This window comes from Balaenoptera physalus (genome assembly GCF_965194825.1).
Source record: "Balaenoptera physalus genome assembly, chromosome: 6".
Taxonomy (NCBI): Eukaryota; Metazoa; Chordata; class Mammalia; order Artiodactyla; family Balaenopteridae; genus Balaenoptera; species Balaenoptera physalus.
In genome coordinates, this window is record NC_138885.1 from 59,629,540 (window position 1) to 59,648,190 (window position 18,651).

At 35.7% G+C, this 18,651-nt stretch overlaps 1 protein-coding gene across 4 annotated transcripts in view; it reads left to right on the plus strand.

Moving 5' to 3' along the window:
* The window catches only part of CSRNP3 (cysteine and serine rich nuclear protein 3), a gene marked incomplete at its 5' end in the record, with an annotated part of 256,996 nt that overhangs the window by 84,994 nt on the left and 153,351 nt on the right, over positions 1-18,651 (plus strand). Inside the window, one exon of one of the 4 annotated variants that reach the window (XM_082465030.1) lies at positions 12,828-18,520. The exons of the other annotated variants lie outside the window; for them this stretch is intronic. Of the gene's footprint in view, positions 1-12,827; positions 18,521-18,651 lie in introns of those variants that run through there. 4 annotated transcript variants of the gene reach the window in all.

Genomic DNA, 18,651 nt, shown 5'->3' on the forward strand with positions numbered 1-18,651 from the left:
TTATAGAAAATCTTCCATTTTTCCACAGCTCTTATATACTCAGGATGTCTATAGATGGAACTGATCTTGTAACTGAATTTCATAAAGAGTACAAGAAGTAGAGCTGCTATTAAATATTAAAGACACCACCTTTACATTAGTGATCAGAATATTTTTACCTGACAATGTAATTTGTTCACAAATATTTCTTAGGGTATTTGCATTTTATAAACTTCTTGATAAGAATCATATCTTTATTTTGGGGTCATCTAGAAGTGGTCGTGGGCAATAAGGAGATGATTACCCAATTGCAAAATAGTGTGACTTGAAAAATGGATCCAAATGAACTTGGGTGATTAAAATTCTACTCAGCATTTTCAAAGTCCCATAATCTTTTGGCTTTGGTTTGAATACCAGAGGCTGACTGGCATTATACTTGTTGTTTATGATGGTGATGATAAAATCATAGTGCCTGAAGCAACTGTCCTTGTGTTTCTCAAAAGATTTTAAAATTCATCATGCAAATCAGGCAATCTGATGCTTTCTGACAGCTCGAGGGAAGTATACTTGTGTGCATGTGAATGCAAAAAAGAATTAAACCTGGTTCTGCTAAAAAAAAAAAAAAAAAAAGCCAGTTGGTGCTATTTCTGAATTGGCTGCAATATTTAACCATTTCACTCTGGAAAGTACTTGTTTGTACTCTGAAAATGTTCCTTCTTTTTTTGTCTGAAGAATTTGGGAATAAACCGGGAATGTTTTAGGGCCACAGAATTATTGTACCATATGTTTTATATGTTCGGCTACAGTGATCAGGCATGAACTAGAATAGTTAAGTGTCTGAAATTGACTGAATTCCACTGAGAATTAGATTAAGGTTAAAAGTACTTTTTTAAATGTAATGAAGAAAGAGCAGTCATAATAAATATAGCAAAACACAAATATTTGATTTTCAACCGAAGGTCAGCATATAAAAACTAGAAAGGCATTTTCTTTGAATGGTGTTTAATTTTCAGGTAGGACAGTATATATGTATATGTATAGCTGATTCACTTTGTTATAAATCAGAAACTAACACACCATTGTAAAGCAATTATACTCCAATAAAGATGTTTAAAAAAAAAAGAGAGAAAAAAATAAATAAAATTGAAATGGACACTCAATTTTTTGCATTTGGCTTTACCTCATCTCACAAATATTATAACAATGGAGCAGTAATGAAGATTGATTTATGTAATTTACAATTCTAGAAATTTGAATGAAATGTTATGAAACTCGCTTTACATAATGAACTATTAAATCACTTTAAGATCCTTAATGGATATCTGCAGTGGTCTTAGCATGGCAAAAAACAAAAACAAAAATAAAAACCTCAAACCAAATTCTAATAAAACGATTTCCAAAGTACTGTGAAAGCTGGTGAAGATTGCTGCACCAAGTGCTAAAAGCACTAGATATTTCTGGCTGAAATACAATAGTGGGTCCCATTAATTGTGATATTGTGGAGACTGAAATGCACTCAGTGCTATATATTTTTATGCCATGATTGAATGATAATGTTAGTGGATATAAAAATGTATATATTTTAGTTTTAAATCATATTAATAAAATTACTTTTAAATATTCACAATTAAGAATACTTAATATATTTCATTTTAAAATTTGCTCTGATGCCCACGATTTATGCATTTCAAAAAATGTATATATTTTGAATCTTAACAATGCCAGCATTTGGGGTATTTAGTTCCATCTTTGAGGAAACTTGTTTGGAAGAAATAAGGACTATTAATTTTAAACATAGTTAATTTTTCTAACTTTTTAGCCTGTTCTATTTCATAATTTCTCCAAAGATGTTGTCCCTTATCTTCTTGCTATGTCAGCTCTGACTTTCTGTTGTTTGCTGTTTCTATGACAACCATCATGTTGGCTTGAAGACAGTAGTACATATTTCAGATACATATACAATTCTAGACACACACACGCACACTTTTAGAATTTTTTATTTACCAAAAAAATTGATGATTAGGCTGACAATTATAGTGGTCATTAATCAGTACTAAAATTAAATGCTATGCTAACGTCATGGCTCCATAAGATATATATCATATATTTGACCTCGATTTTTTAAAAAATATGCATAAAGCTAGATGAGCTGCAAAAGAAAACTGAGGGAGTAAACTTAACTAAAATTTATGGACACTAATAAAGAAGCATATATATTTTAAAAGTCCCCTCAATATGAGATAAATATTTTGATGAAAAAAAGAATGAATGGAATTCAGGATAAACAACCTAAATAAGCATTGTTATTTTCAATAAAACAGCTCTTACATTTTTAGGATTCGCTAGCTTTGCAGCTAGAATATGGAAATGGTTGAAATTTATGATTACAATATTTTAAGTTCCTTGCTGGCAAGGGCTGTGTCTTATATTTCCCCCACATTACTTAATGTTAATAATCATAATAGCAAGCTTTATTAAACATTTTATCATTTGCCAGGCATTGTGCTAGATGTTTTAAACAAATTATTTTATTTGATTCTTATAACGCTAGGTCCTAAATAAATTTATTTTTGATTGGTATGTTCATGACTTTTTTCTAAAAAGTACATGTCTTAATTGATCAAATGATTTCTGTCATCTTAAACATGACGACATGAGTGAAGTGAAATAGGCTAACTAATTGTATAGAAATTAATTAAGATTGCTGGATACAATTAGGGTCTCCTTCAACAGGTACAGACCCATAGGAACAATGTTTTTATATCACATGTTCATGGTTTCCAATGTATGCATATAATATTGTCAGTATAAATGAAATCACTCTCCAAACTTCCTACATAGTTTTAAATTTATTAATAAGTCAGAATTCAATATTCTAAGATTAGAACATTGAAATATTTGGAATCAATGTATTTAACATTTATTTATTACTTTAAAAAGCTAAATATTTAAAAAATTTTAGCTTTAATTTTTGCAGTATTTTTTCTTATGGTGAAAAATTATAAAGAAACTATATGCTATGCAATTGTTTAAATAATCTATGGAAAACCCATATAATAGATTCCCATGTGGCCATTAAAAAGAGCTAAACAAATGTATCTATTGACATAAAAACATATTCACATTAATAAATAATTCACATTAATTGCAAAATTATATTGCAGTTTCATTCCATTTGTAAAATCTTACACATGAGGTATGAATGTAATAAGATCCAGAAACAAAATGAGAAACACATATTTTCTATAGAAAACCTTAAGTTTTCTCTGAATAGTGGCATTATGGGTAATTTTAATTATCTATGTATTTCTCAATATTTCACAAAATCTATATATTTTCTCAATTTATATTAATATATTTTAGCTTAACAGGATTTATTGTGTCCATTTATTACAATAGCTTTCTAGAATATTTCACTAATATAATTATTGCTGTTATGTGTTTATAAATTTTCCCCTAAAGTTGGAAATCATAGTTCAAAGGGTACATTTTAATTGCCCTCCAGAAAATTTTACCAGTTTATGTGCTCACTTCTAGTAATTGAAGTAACTGAGTGCCTTTTCCTCTAACATCTTGCCAACCTTAGTAGGCATTCTCTCACTCTCTCGGTGCATACTTATATACGTACATATGTACATATACACCTGGCCAATTTGATAGGCAAAAACTGATAATCTCTCTTTTTTTTTTAACATCTTTATTGGAGTATAACTGCTTTACAATGGTGTGTTAGTTTCTGCTTTATAACAAAGTGAATCAGCTATACATATACATATGTCCCCATATCTCCTCCCTCTTGTATCTCCCTCCCATCCTCCCTATCCCACCCCTCTAGGTGGTCACAAAGCACAGAGCAAAAGTGATATTCTCTTAATGCTTTAACTTGAATTTCTCTGAATAGTAGGAAGCTAATTATTTATATATTTATTTATTTGCCCTTTTTTGTGTGTATAAATTGTCTATTTTGGTTCTTTTTTTATTATGATTTTCTTTTTCATTGTTTTATATTGAGGATTTTTGATTAACATATATGCAATAGTATCATTCCTATTTTGTCATTGGTCTTTTAACTCTGTTTATGTTTGCCATAGAAATATGTCTTTGTGGTCAAATATATCATGGATTTGACTTTTAGGAGATGTTTGGGGAGACCTCAGCTCCAAAGATTAATTGTACACAAATAACCTCCTCTAGAACTTTCATAAATTTCCATTAAAAATTTAGATCATTAGACCAATTGAAAATTATGTTGGCGTACTCTGTGAAATAGATAAATTTCCAGTTTTCCTAAAATCATATACTGAATAATATAATATTTTCTATCAATTTGAAGTTCTGTTCTTATCTTGAACCAAATTCTTATTCAGTGTTTGTAGTAGGATCAGTGTCTGTAGTTTTCTTTCTATTTCATCACCTAGATGGTTATACCTAAACCAACAACACTGTTATATTATGACTCTGTAGTAAGTTTTATCTCACATAGGAGTTCCCAATATTCCCTAACCCACTGCCATGAAGAGAAACACAATACACTACCATACTCTTTAAAGACTCTATTAGTTATTCTCACATAATTATTATTTGAATTTTATAAGAATATTGTCAAGCTACCAAAAAAACCACTGCTATGCCATTGGATTTACATTAAATTTATAGGTTAATTTGGGCCATAAGGCAAATTGACACCTTATAATTCCATTCCAGGAATGTCAGATAATCTTTCCATATTTAACTGTCATTTTACCCACAGTAGAGTTTTATGCTTTTCTTCTTGCGGTGAATTTTTCTTGAGTCCCTAAGTTTTTAAAATATTTTCATACCTGTTATGAATGAGACTTTTCTGTATATGTTCTAACAGATTAATTTTTGGTACTAAGAAAGGCATAGGGTTTTTTTCTTTTAATGGAAATGTTTCCAGGTTTTCACCTTTAATTTGACTGTAGGATATCCTTTATCTTATATTAAGGAGGTATCCTTCCATTAAAGGTTTTTAATTAATAATGAACATAAAGTTACATCAAATTCTTCACTGGAATATATCAAGATAATCCTATTTTTCTTCAAACTTTTAATATGATGAAGTGAAAACTATTTTTTCTAATATAAAACTATTATTGCTTTTGACTCTGTTTTATCATAAAATATTCTTTAATTTCACATGAGAATATAATTTAGTCTGGAAATGTGGGTATATTAAGAGGTCCTTAAAAATGTTCAAGGTTATTTTAAAATCCACTTAAAAATATGTTTCATTGAGAGAGAACAAAGTTGAAGGTGTCACTCTTCCTTATTTCAAACTGTATTACAAAACTATAGTAATTAAAACAGTATGGTACTGGCATAAAAACAGACCGTAGATTGCTGGAACAAATTAAATACCCCTAAAATAAACTCAGGCATGTTTGACCAACTAATACTTTACAAGGGAGTCAAAAACACTCAATGAAGAAAGGAGAGTCTCTTCAATAAATGGTGTTGGAAAAACTGTACATTCATATAAAAATAATGAAACTGGACCCCTATCATACACCGTTCACAAAAATTAACTTGTAAAGGATTAAGGACTTAATTGTAAGGCTGAAAACTGCAAAACTCCTAAAGGAAAATATATGGGAAAATCTCCTTGACATTGTTCTTGGCAATGGGTTTCTGGAAATGACACTAAAAGCACAAGCAACGAAAGCAAAAATCAACAAGTAATACTACATCAAACTGAAAAGCTCTGCACAGCAAATAAAATAATCAACAAAATGAAAAAGCAATCTGTGGAATAGAGGAAGTATTTGCAAATAATATATCTCATAAGGAGTTAATATTCAAAATATATAAGGAATTCATGAAACTCAATAATAAATAAATTATCCATTAAAAAAAATGGGCAAAGGACCTGAATAGAATTTTTCCAAAGTAGACATATGATGACCAACAAGTTCATGAAAAGGTGCTCAACTTCAGTAATCATCAGGGAAATGCAGATCAAAACAGCAATGAGAAATTACCTCACACTTGTTAGAATAGCTACTATCAAAAAGACAAGAGATAACAAATGTTGGCAAGAATGTGGAGAATAGGGAACCCCTGTGCAGCCACTATGGAAAACAATATGAGGTTCCTCAAAAAATTAAAACCATATTCCCACATCTGGGCAAATGCCCAGAGGAAATAAAATCACTATCTCAAAGAGAAATATGCACCCCTTATGTTCATTGCAGCATTATTTACAGTAACCAACCTGTGTCCATTGATGGATGAATGAATATAGAAGTTGTGGTGTATATATGCAATGGATATTATTCAGCCATAAAAAGAAGAAAATCCTGCCATTTGTGACAACATGGATGGAATTTTGGGCATTAATGCTAAGTGAAATAAGTCAGACAGAGAAAAACAAATACTGTATGATCTCACTTATATGTGATATTAAAAAACAAACAAACTCATAGAAACAGAATAGACTGATGGTTTCCAGAGTCTGGAGGGTGGGGGAAACACTGAGACGTTGATCAAAGGCTACAAAAATAAATAAACACAATAAAATGTTTCAAAATGCATTTCAAATCCACACACACACACACACACACACACATATGGTAATATAAGAAAAAAATGGTGCAAAAAAGCGCTATACTTTTTTCCACTTAACTGGGGAGTAGTAAAAAGATAAAGTATAGATATTGCTTAATGTGGAAGAAGGAAAAGCTAGAAACACTAGTGTTTAGTACAAATAAATAGATATAGTGGTTTGCTGAGTCTTCTTTACCTATTTTGCAAATGGGTTAAAGGATAAATCATTCACTTTATTAAAAAAAAATCTTTCTTCAACATTGAGGTACGATAAAAGGGAACAAAATTGCTCTGTTCAGCATCCCACATATTGTAGCTGCAGATTAACTTTAAACACATTTTTGTTTCTTTGTGGCCAATTTTTGTTCTGATAGCCTCCATCTGGCATTGATCTGCATTCATTTTGTAGTCTGATTACCAGGCATGAATCAAAGAAATCAACTGGTTCCTCTATCTTAAAAGGCTGGGAGAAATTACCTTTTTAGATTTCTTTCTTTTTTTATTTTTTAGTATTTAAATTCTCTATGTACGATAAAAGAGAGAGAGAGAATTCATTCAGTATGATGGTAAAACAGGACCTGTCAACATAACCACATTGACTTTATTTTCCTTACTGGTAATAAATAACTATACCCGTTCTTTAATTGCATTTCTTTTACTGGTAATACTTGGCATTTGTCCTAGCACTTCTGTAAAATAGTCAGTTAATGGTCACGGTTATGGTAGTCAAAAGACTTTTTACTCAAGTGAAGAAGCCCTACACAATCTAGCTTAAACAAAAAAGAGCTATCTTAGTTCAAGTAACTGAGAAAGGCAAAAAGGGATCTGGAGGTCAAATACCAACCTCAGTGCTTCCTCCGACCCCCATGACATGGCTCTGTTCTCACTATGGGAGGGCCTCATTTTCTCCCACTGCATATGGGGTTATGGGTTTCCCTTAAGATCTATGGAAGATATGTGCCTACACATAGACATACACATCTTCCTAGCATTATTTTCTTTTTTTTTTTTTTGGATTTTAATGCTTTGATTGGTTTTTAAACATCTTTATTGGAGTATAATTGCTTTAGTTAGTTAGTTATAACTAGTTTAGTTAGTTAGTTAGTTTCTGCTGTATAACAAAGTGAATCAGCTATATGTATACATATATCCCCATATCCCCTCCCTCTTGCGTCTCCCTCCCACCCTCCATATTCCACCCCTCTAGGTGGTCACACAGCACCAAGCTGATCTTCCTGTGCTATGCTGCTGCTTCCCACTAGCTAACTCTTTTACATTTGGTAGTGTATATATGTCAATGCCACTCTCTCACTTCATCTCAGTTTACCCTTCCCCCTCCCTGTGTCCTCAAGTCCATTCTCTACATCTGCGTCTTTATTCCTGTCCTGCCCCTAGGTTCTTCAGAACTTTTTTTTTTTTTTTTTTTTTTAGATTCCATATATATGTGTTAGCATACGGTATTTATTTTTCTCTTTCTGACTTACTTCACTCTGTATGACAGTCTCTAGGTGCATCCACCTCACTACAAATAACTCAATTTCGTTTCTTTTTATGGCTGAGTAATATTCCATTGTATATATGGGCCACATCTTCTTTATCCATTCATCTGTCGGAGGACACTTAGGTTGCTTCCATATCCTGGCTATTGTAAATAGTGCTGCAATGAACATTGTGGTACATGACTCTTTGAATTACAGTTTTCTCAGGGTATATGCCCAGTAGTGGGATTGCTGGGTCGTATGGTAGTTCTATTTTTAGTTGTTTAAGGAACCTCCATACGGTTCTCCATAGTGGCTGTATCAATTTACATTCCCACCAACAGTGCAAGAGGGTTCCTTTTTCTCCACACCCTCTCCAGCATTTATTGTTTGTAGATTTTTTGATGATGGCCATTCTGACTGGTGTGAGGTGATACCTCATTGTAGTTTTGATTTGCATTTCTCTAATGATTAGTGATGTTGAGCATCCTTTCATGTGTTTGTTGACAATCTGTATATCTTCTTTGGAGAAATGTCTATTTAGGTCTTCTGCCCATTTTTGGATTGGTTTGTTTGTTTTTTTGCTATTGAGCTTCATGAGCTGCTTATAAATTTTGAATATTAATCCTTTGTCAGTTGCTTTGTTTGGAAATATTTTCTCCCATTCTGAGGGTTGTCTTTTCGTCTGGTTTATGGTTTCCTTTGCTGTGCAAAAGCTTTTAAGTTTCATTAGGTTCCATTTGTTTATTTTTGTTTTTATTCCCTTTCTCTAGGAGGTGGGTCAAAAAGGATCTTGCTGTGATTTATGTCATAGAGTGTTCTTCCTATGTTTTCCTCTAAGAGTTTTATAGTGTCTGGCCTTACAATTAGGCCTTTAATCAATTTTGAGTTTATTTTTGTGAATGGTGTTAGGGAGTGTTCTAATTTCATTCTTTGACATGTAGCTGTACAGTTTTCCCAGCACCACTTATTGAAGAGGCTGTCTTTTCTCCATTGTACGTTCTTGCCTGCTTTATCAAAGATAAGGTGACAATATGTGTGTGGGTTTACCTCTGGGCTTTCTATTCTGTTCCATTGATCTATATTTCTGTTTTTTTGCCAGTACCATACTGTCTTGATTACTGTAACTTTGTAGTATAGTCTGAAGTCAGGGAGCCTGATTCCTCCATCTCTGTTTTTCTTTCTCAAGAGTGTATTGGCTATTCGGGGTCTTTTGTTTTTCCCTACAAATTGTGACATTTTTTATTCTAGTTCGGGGAAGAATGCCATTGGTAGTTTGATAGGAATTGCACTGAATCTGTAGATTGCTTTGGGTAGTATTAGTAATTTTCACAATGTTGATTCTTCCAATCCAAGAGCATGGTATATCTCTCCATCTGTTTGTATCATCTTTATTTTCTTTCATCAGTGTCTTATAGTTTTCTGCATACAGGTCTTTTGTCTCCTTAGGTAGGTTTATTCCTAGGTATTTGATTCTTTTTGTTGCAATGATAAATGGGAGTGTTTCCTTAATTTCTCTTTCAGATATTTCATCATTAGTATATAGGAATGCAAGAGATTTCTGTGCATTAGTTTTGTATCCTGCTACTTTACCAAATTCATTGATTAGCTCTAGTAGTTTTCTGGTAGCATCTTTAGGATTCTCTTTGTATAGTATCATGTCATCTGCAAGCAGTGACAGTTTTACTTCTTCTTTTCCTATTTGGATTCCTTTTATTTCTTTTTCTTCTCTGATTGCTGTGGCTAAAGCTTCCAAAACTATGTTGAATAATAGTGGTGAGAGTGGGCATCCTTGTCTTGTTCCTGATTTTAGAGGATATTATTTCAGCTTTTCACCATTGAGAACAATGCTGGCTGTGGGTTTGTCATATATGGCCTTTATTATGTTGAGTTAAGTTCCCCCTATTCGTACTTTCTGGAGAGTTTTTATAATAAATGTGTGTTGAATTTTGTCAGAAGATTTTTCTGCATCTATTGAGATGATCACATGGTTTTTATCTTTCAGTTTGTTAATATGGTATATCACATTGCTTGATTTGCGTATATTGAAGAATCCTTGCATTCCTGGGATAACCCCACTTGAACATGGTGTAGGATCCTTTTAATGTGCTGTTGGAGTCTGTTTGCTAGTATTTTGTTGAGGATTTTTGCATCTATGTTCATCAGTGATATTGGCCTGTAGTTTTCTTTTTTTGTGACATCTTTTTCTGGTTTTGTTATCAGGGTGATGGTGGCCTCGTAGAATGAGTTTGGGAGTATTTCCTCCCTCTGCTGTATTTTGTAAGAGTTTGAGAAGGATAGGTGTTAGCTCTTCTCTAAATGCTTGATAAAATTCGCCTGTGAAGCCATCTGGTCCTGGGCTTTTGTTTGCTGGAAGATTTTTAATCACAGTTTCAATTTCAGTGCTTGTGATTGGTCTGTTTATATTTTCTATTTCTTCCTGGTTCAGTCTCGGAAGGTTGTGCTTTTCTAAGAATTTGTCCATTTTTTCCACGTTGTCCATTTTATTGGCATATAGTTTCTTGTAGTAATAGCTCATGATCCTTTGTATTTCTGCAGTGTCAGTTGTTATTTCTCCTTTTCCATTTCTGGTTCTGTTGATTTGAGTCTTCTCCCTTTTTTTCTTGATGAGCCTGGCTAATGGTTTATCAATTTTGTTTATCTTCTCAAGGAACCAGTTTTAGTTTTATTGATCTTTGCTATTGTTTCCTTAATTTATTTTTCATTTTTTTCTGACCTTCTGATCTTTATGATTTCTTTCCTTCTGCTAACTTTGGGGATTTTTTGTTCTTGTTTCTCTAATTGCCTTAGGTGTAAGGTTAGGTTGTTTTTTTGAGATTTTTCTTGTTTCTCGAGGTAGGAAGGTATTGCTATAAACTTCCCTCCTAGAACTGCTTTTGCTGCATCCCATAGGTTTTGGGCCATTGTGTTTTCATTGTCATTTGTTTCTAGGTATATTTTGATTTCCTCTTTGATTTCTTCAGTGATCTCTTGGTTATTTAGTAGCATATTGTTTAGCCTCCATGTGTTTGTATTTTTTACAGTTTTTTTCCTGTAATTGATATCTAGTCTCATAGCGTTGTGGTTGGAAAAGATACTTGATATGATTTCAGATTTCTTAGATTTACCAAGGCTTGATTTGTGACCCAAGATATGATCTATCCTGGAGAATGTTCCATGAGCACTTGAGAAGAAAGTGTATTCTACTGTTTTGGGATGGAATGTCCTATAAATATCAGTTAAGTCCATCTTGTTTAATGTGTCATTTAAAACTTGTGTTTCCATATTTATTTTCATTTTGGATGATCAGTCCATTGGTGAAAGTGGGGTGTTAAAGTCCCCTACTATTATTGTGTTACTGTCGATTTCCCCTTTTATGGCTGTTAGCATTTGCCTTATGTATTGAGGTGCTCCTATTTTGGATGCATAAATATTTACAGTTGTTATATCTTCTTCTTGGATTGATCCCTTGATCATTATGTAGTGTCCTTCTTTGTCTCTTTTCTTTATTATAAAGTCTATTTAGTCTGATATGAGAATTGCTACTCCAGCTTTCTTTTAATTTCCATTTGCATGGAATATCTTTTTCCATCCCTTCACTTTCAGTCTGTATGTGTCTCTAGGTCTGAAGTGGATCTCTTGTAGACAGCATATATACAGATCTTGTTTTTGTATGCATTCAGCGTTTTGGCTGTGTCTTTTGGTTGGAGAATTTAATCCATTTACAATTAAGGTAATTATTGATATGTATATTGCTATTACCATTTCTTAATTGTTTTGGGTTTGTTTTTGTAGGTCTTTTCCTTCTCTTGTGTTTCCTGCCTAGAGAAGTTCCTTTAGCATTTGTTGTAAAGCTGGTTTTGTGGGACTGAATTCTGTTAACTTTTGCTTGTCTGTAAAAGTTTTAATTTCTCCGTCGAATCTGAATGAGATCCTTGCTGGGCAGAGTAATCTTCGTTGTAGGTTTTTCCCTTTCATCACTTTAAATATGTCCTGCCACTCCCTTCCGGTATGCAGAGTTTCTGCTGAAAGATCAGCTGTTAACCTTATGGGGACTCCCCTGTATGTTATTTGTTGCTCTTCCCTTGCTGCTTTTAATATTTTTCCTTTGTATTTAATTTTTGATAGTTTGATTAATATGTGTCTTGGCTTGTTTCTCCTTGGATTTATCCTGTATGGGACTCTCGGCCCTTCCTAGACTTGATTGACTATTTCCTTTCCCATGTTAGGGAAATTTTCAACTATAATCTCTTTAAACATTTTCTCAGACCCTTTTGTTTTATCTTCTTCTTCTGGGACCCCTATTGAATGTTGGTGCATTTAATGTTGTCCCCGAGGTCTCTGAGACTGTGCTCAATTCATTTCATTCTTTTTTCTTTATTCTGCTCTGCAGTCGTTATTTCCACTATTTTATCTTCCAGGTCACTTATCTGTTCTTCTGTCTCAGTTATTCTGCTATTTATTTCTTCTAGAGAATTTTAAATTTCATTTGTTGTGTTGTTCATCATTGTTTGTTCGCTGTTTAGTTCTTCTAGGTCCTTGTTAAACGTTTCTTGTATTCTCTCCATTCTATTGCCAAGATTTTGGATCATCTTCTCTATCATTACTCTGAATTCTTTTTCAGGTAGACTGCCTATTTCCTCTTCATTTATTTGGTCTGGTGGGATTTTACCTTGCTCTTTCATCTGCTGCGTATTTCTCTGTCTTCTCGTTTTGCTTAACTGACTGCGTTTGGTGTCTCCTTTTTGAAGGCTGCAGGTTTGTAGTTCCCATTGTTTTTGGTGTCTGCCCCCAGTGGGTAAGGTTGGATCAGTGGGTTCTGTAGGCTTCCTGGTGGAGGGGACTGGTGCCTGTGTTCTGGTGGATGTGGCTGGATCTTGTCTTTCTGGTGGGCAGGGCCACGTCCGGCCGTGTGTTTTGGGGTGTCTGTGAACTTATTTGATTTTAGGCAGCCTCTCTGTTAATAGGTGGGGTTGTGCTGCTGTCTTGCTAGTTGTTTGGCCTGGGGCATCCAGCACTGGAGCTTGCTGGCCATTGAGTGGAGCTGGGTGTTAGCGTTGAGACAGATATCTCTGGCAGAGCTCTCACCAGTTGATATTACATGGGGCTGGGAGGTCTCTGGTGGTCCAATATCCTGAAATCGGCTCTCCCACCTCAGAGTCTCAGGCCTGACACTAAGCTGGAGCAACAAGACCCTGTCAGCCACACAGCTCAGAAGAAAAGGGAGGAAAAAAAATTAAAAATAAAATAATAGGACTTCCCTGGTGGTGCAATGGTTGAGAATCTGCCTGCTAATGCAGGGGACACGGGTTCGAGCCCTGGTCTGGGAAGATCCCACATGCCGCTGAGCAACTAGGCCCGTGAGCCACAACTACTGAGCCTGCACATCTGGAGCCTGTGCTCTGCAACAAGAGAGGCCACGATAGTGAGAGGCCCGCGCACTGCGATGAAGAGTGGACCCTGCTTGCCGCAACTAGAGAAAGCCCTCACACAGAAACAAAGACCCAACACAGCCAAAAATAAATAAATAAATAAATTAATTAATTAATTTTAAAAAGGAAAACTTAATAATAATAATAAATAAAATAAATTTAAAAAATTTTAATTATTAAATTTAAAAAATTAAAAAGTAATAAAAAAAGAAAAAAAAAGAGAGCAACAAAACCAATAAACAAATCCACCAATGATAATAAGTACTAAAAACTATACTAAGATAAACATAAAAATCAGATACAAGTCAGTCACAGACAGGAAACTCCAAGTCTACAGTTGCTCCTGAAGTCCACTGCCTCAATTTTGGGTTGATTCGTTGTCTATTCAGTTATCCCACAGATGCAGGGTACATGAAGTTGACTGTGGAGATTTAATCCACTGCTCCTGAGGCTGCTGGGAGAGATTTCCCTTTCTCTTCTTTCTTCGAACAGCTCCTGGGGTTCAGCTTTGTGTTCTTTTTTTTTTAATTATTAATTAATTAATTAATTAATTAATTTTTGGCTGTGTTGGGTCTTCGTTTCTGTGCGAGGGCTTTCTCTACTTGCGGCAAACGGGAGCCACTCTTCATCACGGTGCGCGGGCCTCTCACTATCGCGGCCTCTCTTGTTGTGGAGCACACGCTCCAGACACGCAGGCTTAGTAGTTGTGGCTCACGGGCCTAGTTGCTCCACGGCATGTGGGATCTTCCCAGACCAGGGCTGGAACCCATGTCCCCTGCATCGGCAGGCAGATTCTCAACCACTGTGCCACCAGGGAAACCCCAGTTTTGGTTTTGTCCCCACCTCTGCATGTAGGTTGCCCCCAGGCTTCTGTTCCTGCCCAGACAGGACGGGGTTAAAGCAGTGGCTGATTAAGGGGCTCTGGCTCACTCAGGCTGGGGGGAGGGAGGGGTACGGTAGTTATAATTGGAATGTGGGGCGAGCCTGCGGCAGCAGAGGCCAGTGTGACGTTGCAACAGCCTGAGGCACGCCGTGTGTTCTCCTGGGGAAGTTGTCCCTGGATCACTGGACCCTGGCAGTGTCTGGCTGCACAGGATCCTGGGGTCAAGGGTGTGGATAGTGACCTGTGCTTGCACATGGATTCTTGGTGGCTGCAGCAGCAGTGTTAGTGGTTCATGCCCATCTCTGGGGTCTGAGCTGATAGCCATGGCTCATACCCTTTTCTGGAGCTCATTTAGGCAGTGCTCTACCTTCTGTGGGCAGACAGGGAAGGAATCCCCTCTCCTCGCACACCACAAAACAATGGTATCTTGCCTCTTAGGCAGGTCCAGAGTTTTTCCCGGACTCCCTCCCAGCTAGCTGTGGCACACTAGCCCTCTTCAGGCTGTGTTTACACAGCCAACCTCAGTTCTCTCCCTGGGATCTGACCTCTGAAGCCCGAGCCTCAGCTCCCAGGCCCCACCCACACCTGCAGGTGAGCAGACAAGCCTCTCAGGCTGGTGAGTGCTGGTTGGCACTGATCCTCTGTGCAGAGATCTCTCCGCTTTGCCCTCTGCACCCCTGTTGCTGCACTCTCCTCCATGGCTCCCCCGCGTCCACCCTCCGTCTCCGCCAGTGAAGGGGCTTCCTAGTGCATGGAAACTTTTCCTCCTTCACAGCTCCCTCCCAGAGGTGCAGGTCCAGTCTCTATTCTTTTGTCTCTGTTTTTTCTTTTTTCTTTTGCCCTACCCAGGTATGTGGGGATTTTCTTGCCTTTCAGGAAGTCTGAGGTCTTCTGCCAGCGTTCATTAGGTGTTCTGTAACAGTTGTTCCACATGTAGATGTATTTTTGATGTATTTGTGGGGAGGAAGGTGATCTCCAAGTCTTACTACTCCGTCATCTTGAAGGTCCCCCCTCTAGCACTATATTCTTGAAGACAAGGAGCAGTCTCTTCCAACCCTCGCTCCAACAGCTCAGATGGTGAAATAGCTCATGTCTTTATGAGGATTGTCTTAGTGTGTCAACTATGTGCCCATTTGTGTTCAGTCTCTGCCCTTCCTCTGAAAATTGCATTTCCTCACTGCCTTGCCTACTGACTTCCCTACAAAATGCAAAATCAGAGTTCATATGCCCATTCAATAGATGAAGAAACTGATATTAAGTAATTTGCCCAAAGTCACAGAAGAAAGATGAAAACATCAAAAGATGTCAACCTCTTTGTTTTTTGGTACTCCAGAGCCTAAACACTTTTTATTACATTGTCATGCCACTAATATTTCTCTCGAACTGCATTGAATCTTCATTTCTCTACTCATATCTGTAAAATATCTTCACTCAGGGTTCAGTCATTATTCACTTTATGGTAAAATCACTTTATTATTAAGTCATCTATCATGAAGTCTATCAATAGATAGACTTCTGTAACAAAATTTCCTCATATGATGTCTAGATTTTTTTCTTTTCTTCATCCACACATACTTGACATTAGCCAATGTGCTCCTTGGTGTTACAAGCAGACCAATTTGGGGTCAGATTAAGTACATAATTATATATACCCCATTTCTGTCTGCCACTACATGCAATATTCCTGAAATGTGGAGAAAGTATATAAACGCATTAAGTAGTAATTAGGTGCTGGGCACTTTCTACAGGGAAATTTTGGTCAGGCTCCTTACATCTTACAGTGGCAGAGAAAAACATATTCTTATGTAACAAATATGTGTTTTTTTCTCATTTCTTTTAAGAGAATGGAAGTTTTCAGGGCAGTGCCAGCAACCCTTCAAGACTTTATTTGGGCATTCCCACCCTGCAGAATAGTAACTGTGTGGTTTCCATGCAGGAAAATCAAAACAATTAAAATAGATACTGTAGACTGCTTCATTAACTGAAAGTCGAGGGAACAAGTGCTGTAAAGATCTTCCTCTTTTATTTCTGACAGTGGATATTGCTTTTTCTTTTTTTAAGTTTAATTTCTATTTTCTGCAGCTGAACATGAAAGTACACTGACTAACACAGTCTGCAATTTAACTATGTTCCTAGGACCATCTGTAAGAATTTATACATTTCTTGGGAATCTGATCAATTCTAGCAACAATTCTCTATTTTCCTTGTGAAATTAAGGAGCCCTGCAATCAATTTTATATTTAAAAGTTGGTTTCTGCTTGAAAAAAAATGTGGACCCAATGTCCAAAAACTATTCTGTTCTTCAAAATTGGTTTCCTTGAATAATTCCCTTTTATGCAGACACACATGCATTTTTATGTGACGTCATAAATATCATATCACAGAATTTAATGTAAGGAAGATTAGTTCCTTCTCTCCTATTTATTTATTTAGTCATTTATTTATATCATTATAGACTCACAGATATTCATTTTATTCTTTGGGTTATAATCTAATACTGTCATTAATTTTTATTGCTTAAATTATTCCAACTTTGACCATAGAGAGTTCTTTCAGGTCAGTCCTTCTGTTCTTCTCACATGACATAGACTTCTCATGTGCCTATCCTTTTTTCTTTCCCTTTCTTACTTTTCATCACTGTAAGATGATTCAGATTCATCTTGTATTTACCCTGCCCCAATCCTAGAATTAGCCATTTCTCAAAGAGTTAGGTTTTTAACATGAGTCATTGGGTAAATTGTGGTGTCATTTACTAAAATGGGTAAGACTGGAGTAAGAGGAGGAAGCCTGGGATATGTTATCTTTCTCTTTCTTTCTCTCTTTCTCTCTCTTTCTTTCTTTCTTTCTTTCTTTCTCTTCCTTCCTTCCTTCCATTTTTTTATTATTTTTTGACATGTTAAAATTTGAAAAGCCTGTTAGCCATTTAAGTGGAGCTGTAGATTAGAGTAGGCAGTGTGTATAAAAATCTAAAATTCCAAGAAGAGGTTCAGGCTACATATCTAAATTTAAGAATCACAAATAAATGGTGGTATTTAAAGACATAGGACCAGATCTGCTTTCTTAGGAAAGAGTCAGATAGAAAACTCTCAGACCTCAATCCATGAGAGGATTTAGAGGTTAGGAAGAATGGAAGAAATCAGGCAGGAAGGTTGAGAAAGGGCAGCAAATGAGGTAGGAGAAAACCCTACTCTGTGCATGGTATCTTGCAAGCCAGGTAATATAGCTCACCAGCTCAAGACTGAACTGAAAATAGCTCAAGACTGAACTGAAAATCTGAGTCAAACTCTCTTGAGATATTGAAGATAAGGACTGAAAATTTACCATTGGATTTGGTAATATTCAAATTCACTGATGATCTTGATAAATGCTATTTCAGTGGAACTGTGAAAATGAAGTCTAATTTTGGGGAGTTCAATATAGAATTACATCTGAGAAATGGAGAATACCTTCTTTTGGGAAGTTGCTACAAAATGGAGTGGAGAAATAAGTGATAGAGAGATGGGGGACTGATAGAAAGGGAATTTATTTTTAAGTTTGGAGATATTACAACATATTTGCAGACAAAGGGAATAATAGAGTGAAATAGGGGGGAAATGATGATGCAGAAGAAAGAGGGGATCGTTAAAGTAGCAAAGATGTAGAATTGGTGAGAGCAAATTATAATCCAAAGCTTAAGAGAAGGAGATGACCTTAGGTGGGAGAAAGAACAGTTTCTCCATCATAACAGGATTGAAGGCTGACTATATGGGTACAAGTATCAAGAGTACATGGAATATAGTACGAAGAAGGAAAGAAGTTCCAGGCCCTGGAGTTCTTTCAATTTTCTTAGAAGCACTATCATAAACTGAGATGGAAAAGATGGGAAGAAATGTTGGACAGTTGAAAAGAAGTAAAGGTGCCTTTTCATGGTATCACAGAGTTGAGTTATGAATTAATAAGGGAAATGTGATATTAGATTGTCAGGCACGACTACTGGGGACCCACTTGCAATAGCCTACATTTTCTCTAGTCATTATCGTCCATTCAGCTACTAGAGGCAGGTTCATAGTAGAAGAGAGCTGAGTTTAACTAGCTGATTTTTTTTTTTTTTGTCACATTGATTTGAGGAAGAGAGAAAAAGTCCTTCCTGGTGAGTGTATATGCAAGGAAGAGACTACAATGATGAATAACGGACCCTAAATTCAGTAAGTGGGGAAATGTGAACATGAGTGGGACAACAGAAAAATGTGTAGAGGTCAAGAAAATTTTGTTGATGAAGTGTACGGTTTATTGGAGACTTTTCGTCACAAAGATTCTTTAAAGCTTCCCCATATCC